Source organism: Pongo pygmaeus, chromosome 16 (assembly GCF_028885625.2).
Source record: "Pongo pygmaeus isolate AG05252 chromosome 16, NHGRI_mPonPyg2-v2.0_pri, whole genome shotgun sequence".
Taxonomy (NCBI): Eukaryota; Metazoa; Chordata; class Mammalia; order Primates; family Hominidae; genus Pongo; species Pongo pygmaeus.
The window spans coordinates 65,383,391-65,390,705 of record NC_072389.2 but is presented as its reverse complement, the minus strand read 5'-3'; positions in this window follow the sequence as shown (position 1 = coordinate 65,390,705).

Here is a 7,315-nt window from a genome sequence, read left to right as displayed (position 1 = left end):
AAGAGTAGCTCCAGGGAACACACCTTAGTTAATTCCCCCTCAACAAACCACCAAATGTAACATTTGTTGTGTCCTTATAACAGTTCTATTGTTGTCAAAATATTAATGACCTTGGCCCTGACTTTCCCCTACGTTCTATACATATTTTAAATGGGAGAAAAATTCCCAAAGGAAAGTGGGTATTTGAGCATTGGATAAAGTCGTGCCAATTTCAAACCTTAGTGAAATAGCAGCAAAACTTACTATGAATTCCTCACACAAATGACCACAATTATAACAGTTTGGCTCTGTTGATCTCGTGGAATGTAAAACTAATGAGGACGTTTGCTATCCATAGTTGAAGACTTCTGAAGCTATCTTCATGTGCTTGGTTGTTTGTAAAAGTATCCGAAGTCACAGTCCCATCCCTCACTGTCCCCCCTACCTCCTCAGCCCCGTCTTCCAAGAGTCCTTAGCTGAAATTATTTTCTCCTTCTTCTTCTTCTTCTTCTTCTTCTTCTTTTTTTTTTTTTTTTGCCAAAGCAAACAGAGAGAAAGAAGGGTTATCCTGAGAAACACTTTATCATCTGATTCTATATATTCTCATCAAGGAGCCTTGGTGACATTTGTTACAATATAATCCTGACTGCTGATGAAATCCTGAGTTTACTGAGACATTCATTTTGCTGTAGAGGTTTCCTGCTGTAGCCAGATGCTGAAGGTACTTGAGGGAGCTGTTGACAAGTGGATAATTGTCAGCAGAACTAAAACAGACACTTTGTTTACAGTTGAGCATGATTAATTGAGAGTAAATAAAACAACAGCACTCTTTATGAAGTCACCATCCAAGTTCAAAAAAGACCGTAGTCTCTAGGAATAAAAGAAGTGGACTTATTGTACAAAGGCTTGTTTTGCCAAACCCTTGAAGCAGCAGCTGGCAGTGGTGTGGATGAGAAGTAGATATGCTTTATTGCTTTCCAGCTGGTCTCCTTTTTTTTTGTTTTAAAAAATTTTTGCCAAATCTATAGAGCTGGATTAAAAACATTTTTGTCCTAATTAGCTGAGTTTTAAATTTCTTTTATTAGATTACTCTTCCCATTTCCCTTCATTCCCCTCTTTAAAAATGTGAAATAATTTTCCATATTTAAAATGTGAAATTTGAAATAAAATGTGAAAATATTTAAAAATATTTAAAAATGTGAAATTTGAAATAATTTTCAAAATGAGCCAGATGTGATAAACCTAAACTGATGATGTCAAACAAGGCTATCACATGCCATTGTGATACGTCAGTTTGCAGGAGAACATTTCTATTCCCTGGAGTTCTAATGAATTGCAGAGGCCAGACTCCAGTAAACATCTTATGATTGTTCAACATAATAAATTTTAAGGAAACAGGACATATATTTTTCAAGGCACAGTGTGGCTTGTGTACAAGAAGTGCTTGGTTTTCTTTAGTTTTTAGGCCTCTATCCTGCTAGACTAGAGGATGAATAGGCCAATATCTTTCTAACAAACTTTGTTAATCATGTTTGTGCAAATTAGTGCTGCAGACATATTGATCAATTGCTTTGGATGGATATCATGGATGGATTGATTTATAGCAGCCTATAAATGGAAATTCTGTATATTGTAATATAATGCTCCATAAAGCTAAAAGCAAAAAGCCTAAGGTAGCTAGAAATACTTTTAGATCACTAACAACTGAATTAAATTCACTACTGTTTTACTGTTATATGGATGGATACAGAAACGTAAGCCCGGTGAATAAGATGCAAACCCGAACTTGTTTCGGCTGCTGGGAAGAGCTTTCTTTTGGGACTACTTGCAGTTAAGAACGGTCTCTAGGAGCTTCTAAGACAAAAACAAAGCAGAGTCTGTGATAAAAGCAAAGTAGTCTGTGAAGGAGACTGAGGGAGAAAGAGAGAGAGAAGGGGTGGGGGAGAGAGAGAGAGCGAGAGAGCGAGAGCTCTCTTTATGTGAGACCTGGCTTTTATGTGAACCAATACTTTTTCTTTTGCCTTAAGCCTGTTTGAGCTAAGTTCTGAAGTGATTATGACTAATATACTTTTCTTACTGTCATGAGATCCACAGCAGCTTTCATGCTGAATCTTTTGCCTACATCAGTTCTCCTCCTTATCCATAGGGCATATGGTCCAAGATCCTCAGTGGATGCCTGAAACTGTAGATAGTACCAAACCCTATATACACGATGTTTTTTTCCTGTACATACATACATATGATAAAGTTTAATTTATAAATTAGGCACAGTAACAGATTAGCAACAATAATAAAATAGAGCAAGTGTGATAATATACGGTAATAAAGTTATGTGAATGTGGTCTCTCTCAAAATATCTTATAATATTGTACTCATCTATTTGCAGACCTCAGTTGACCACTAGTAACTGAAAGATCGGAGAGTGAAACTGTGCGTAAAGGGGAATACTATGTTCCTTCCATTTCTCCTCACCAGCGTGAGCAACTTGAATTGATCCCTTACCGTTGAAGGGCCAGCTGGGTAACTCTTGGGATTTCTGTCCAAGGAATTGAGTCGTCTTCTGGTGGGCACTATATATTGCTTTGGTGATTGTTCACTTGTGAAGATACTTATCAGGGCTTCTAGAGTCTGTGAGTCTTAGGATGAAGTAGCTGAGACATTGTCTCCATCAGCAGATCCCTAAACATTTTAGGACATCTTAGAAGTCAAGCAGCCTTCCTGCATGCCCTCCCTCCCTCCCATCCTTCCTCTCTCTCCCTTCCTTTCTTCCTTTCTTCATTTTCTTTCTCTTTCCTTTTCTTCCTTCTGTATACATTTCTGAGGACTAATTCCATTTGAGGTCATACAATAGCAATGCAGGGCTCTGATAAATTCAAGAGTTTAAATTTCAATTGTTGAAAAAATATAAATACTCAAGAATAGCCAACAATGTCTCAGACTGGAGTTTTTCTCATTGTAAGCTTGTCATGATTTCACAGTCTTTTAAAAATACATGTTCTCATTTGATCCTCACAGTAACTCATAGGGGAATGGAATCTGTGAATAAAAATGGCTAACAGCCATTGAGAGCTTTGTATTAGGCCAGTAGTTCTGAAAGCGTAGTTCTGGGACCTTGGCATTCTTTGATATGAGATAGAGATATAACAGATATGAGAATCCAGTTGTCTTCTGTTAAGCCAGACATTAAAGAGACTTGCAAAAATGTAAAACAATGATACTATTCTCATTAAGTTTTTGTTTTGTTTTGGAAAATATAGGCTTTTAAAAATTAAAATATGTTATTTACATTAACATGTTATAAGTTTATATTTTTAAGTGAATTAATATTTTAAAATGTATTTATTTTAATATCTAACACATTATATATCTATAGATGTAACTCCAATAAAGAAAAGCCTTAGGAATAGGCTCTGCTATCATCTTTCTTTTACAGGTAAGGAAACAAAGGGTAAGAGAGAGCTTAGGAAACTCCAAGGTTTCATGATAATAGGCGGTGGAGACAGGATGGGAGCTCAAAGCTCTCTGCCTGCAGGATTTGAGATTTGACTTCTTCTTCTTCTTCTTTTTTTTTTTTTTTTTTGAGATGGAGTTTCACTCTTGTTGCCCAGGCTGGAGTACAATGGTGCGATCTCGGCTCACTGCTCGCTGCAACCTCCGCCTCCCGGGTTCAAGTGATTCTTCTGCCTCGGCCTCCCAAGTAGCTGGGATTACAGGCATGAGCCACCATGCCCGGCTAATTTTTTGTATTTTAGTGCAGACGGGGTTTCACCATGTTGGTCAGGTTGGTCTTGAACTCCTGACCTCAGGTGATCCACCCACCTTGACCTCCCAAAGTGCTGGGATTATAGGTGTGAGCCACTGTACCCAGCCCTTCCCTAGGTTCTTTATCCCTGGTCAGAACAGAACTGATAATTTTCTTTTAACACTCCCATGATCCTTTGTCCATACTTCTATTTCACCACTTATGCATCACCTCATAATTGCTCTTAGGTCTGTCACCAAAGCAGTAGAATGTGATAGTTAAATTCTCAGCATCTACAGCAGTGCTGTCCAGTGGATATATAACATTAGACACAGAGATAATTTTGAAAGTTCTCATAGCCACATTTTAAAAAGTAATTATTGAATTAACGTAAGTGTAATTCAATAATATATTTCATTTTAACTCAAAATATCTAAAATATTATTTCAATATGTAATCAATATTAAAATTATTAATGCAATGTTTTACTTTTTTTAGTAATTCTTTGAACTCTGGGGTACATTTTTATACTTATGTCTCAGTTCATTCTAACTACATTGCAAGTACTCAGTAGCCATGTGTGGCTAGTGGCAACTATATATATTGGGCAGAGCAGGTATAGAGTCAGGTATAGAGTCAGTCTGCCTGGGTTCAAATCCCAGCTTTACCATTTACCAGCCAGGAAGCTAACCTGGCTTCTCTGTTTCTCAGTTTTTCTCTTCCTGAAATGGAATTAATAATGCAATTCATATCATAGCATTATTGAAAGAATTAAATAAGTTAATATATACAAAGTGCTTAGAATAGCGGTATAAAACTTTCACACCATAAATGTTAAACATGATAGTTTTATTTTTAGATTGTAAGATTTCTAAAAATCAAACTGTATTTTATTCTTATTCTACTTGGCTATCTGGCTGGCTGGCTGGCTGGCTGGATGGATAAATAAAAGCTGGTTTCTATGACTCACTTTATATGGCATCAAAACTTCAAATGAAATTCTGGATATTTTAGGCAATGGAAAGAGGACACTCTTCATCAATGGTGGGAAGAGGATTTGCAGATGTATTTTTAAATAATCTGCTTTCTTGAGGTATAACTAACATAAAATTCACTCAGCCTAAGTGCAGGGAACCCTGGCGAATATGAGTAATCAATATATAGTATAGAACATTGCTAGCACCCAAAAGCTTTTTTTGTGCTTTCTTTGTAGTCAGTCCTCTTTCCCCACCCTTAACCTGTGGCCACTATTGATCTGCTGTCTTCTACTACAGTTTCACCTTTTTAGAGTTACATATAAGTGAAACCAGAAAGTATGGAGTCTTTTTTTGTCTGGCTTTCTTTACTTAATGTAGTGCTTTGAGGTTCATCCATGTTGTTCTGTGTATCCTTAGTTCACTCTTTTTTATTACTGAGTAATATTTCATTGTATGGTGATATGGTTTGGCTCTGTGTTCCCACCCAAATCTCATGTTGAATTGTAGTTCCCAGTGTTGGAAATGGGGCCTAATGGGAGGTGATTGGGTTATGGGGATGGATTCTAATGGTTTGGTGCCATTTCCCAAATTCTGCCTCATGATAGAGTTCTCAAGAGATCTGGTTGTTTAGAAAGTGCATAGTACCTCTCCCCTTATCTTGCTCCCTCTTGCCAACCAGGTGAAGATGTTCCTGCTTCCCCTTCCCCTTCTGCTATGATTGTAAGTTTCCCGAGGTCTCCCCAGCCATGCCTCCTGTACAGCCTGTAAAACTGTGAGTCAATTAAACCTGTTTTCTTTATAAACTACCCAGTTTCACATAGTTGTTTATAGCAATGTGAGAATGGACTAATACATATGGATATACCACAACTTGTTATCCATTTTCCTATTGATGAATGTTTGACTTGTTTCTAGTTTTTGACCATTATTCTCTCTCTCTCTCTGTTTTTGTTTTGTTTGTCTGTTTGTTTTGTTTTTGAGACAGAGTCTGGCTCTGTTGCCCAGGCTGGAATGCAGTGGTGTGATCTTGGCTCACTGCAGCCTCTGCCTCCCAGACTCAAGTGATCTTCCCACCTTAGCCTCCTGAGTAGCTGGGACTAAAGGTGCATGCCACCATATCCAGCTAATTTTTTGTACTTTTTGTAGAGATAGGGTTTTGCCATGTTGCCCAGGCTCGTTTCAAACTCCGGAGCTCAAGCAATTTACCAACCTCTGGCCTCTCAAAGTGTTTGGATTACAGGCATGAGCTGGGCCCATTATTCTCTTAACAGTGTTTTCACAGAGCAGAAATTTTAAATTTTAGTAAAGGTCCAACTTATCAATTTTTTCTTTATGGATCATACTTTTGGTGTTGTATGTAAAAAAGTCATCACCAAATCCAAGGTCATCTAGATTTTCTCCTGTCTTTTAAATGTTTTATGGTTTTGCATTCTATATTTAGGTATGTGATCCATTTCGAATTGTGTGTGTGTGTGTGTGTGTGTGTGTGTGAAAAGTATAAGATCCATGTCTAGATTTGTTTCTTTGCATGTGGATGCCCCGTTTTTCCAGCACCACTTGAAAAGACTCTGCTTACCCATTGGCAGTGTTTATTTCTGGAATTTCTCTTATGTGTTTCACGTGTCTAGTGTTACAACACTGCCACATTGTTTTGATTACTGTACCTTTATAGTAAGTCTTGATATCAGGGGTGATTAGTCCTCAAACACTGGGTTTTTTTTCAAAATTGTTTTGGTTATCTAGGTACTTTGCCTTTCCACATAAATTTTAGAACTAGCCTGTCACTTTCTACAAATACCTTCTGGAGTTTTGAATGAGATTATGTTGAAATATCACTTCTGGGGAGATTTAACATCTTAACAATATTGAGTCTTCAAAACATGGTCTTGTCTTTTCTATTCTTTTCTTTCTTTCTTAATTTCTGTCTCTCTCTCTCTTTCTTTCCCTTCCTCCTTCCCTCCCTCCCTTCCTCCCTCCCTCCCTCCCTCCCTCCCTCCCTCCCTCCCTCCCTTCCTTCCTTCCTTCCTTCCTTCCTTCCTTCCTTCCTTCCTTCCTTCCTTCCTTCCTTCCTTCCTTCCTTCCTTCCTTCCTTCCTTCTCAGGGTCTCACTCTGTCACCCAGGCTGTGGAGTACAGTGTCATGATCACAGCTCATTGCAGCCTCCACCTCCAGGACTCAATCAATCCTCCTGCCTCAGATTCTCAAGTACCTGGGACTATGGACTTGAACCACCACACCTGCTAATTTTTCTTCTTCTTTCTTTCTTTCTGTTTTTTTTTTTTTTTTTTGAGAGATTGGGTCTCACTATGTTGCATAGGCTGGTCTTGAACTCCTGGGATCAAGTGATCCTCCTGCCATGGCCTCCCAAAATGCTGGGATTACAGCTGTGAGCTATTGTACCTGGCCCCTTGCTCCATTTTTTACATCTTTAATTTTATTGATAATTTTTGATAATTATTTGATAATTTGATATTTGCTATTTTCTAGTGAATATTTGATTATTTTTAGTAAACAGATTTTGCATATTTTACTAAATTTATCCTTTAAGAAATTAATGTTATTTATTCTGTTGTAAATGGTATTACTTTTTTAAATTTCCATTTATTTGCTGCTAGTA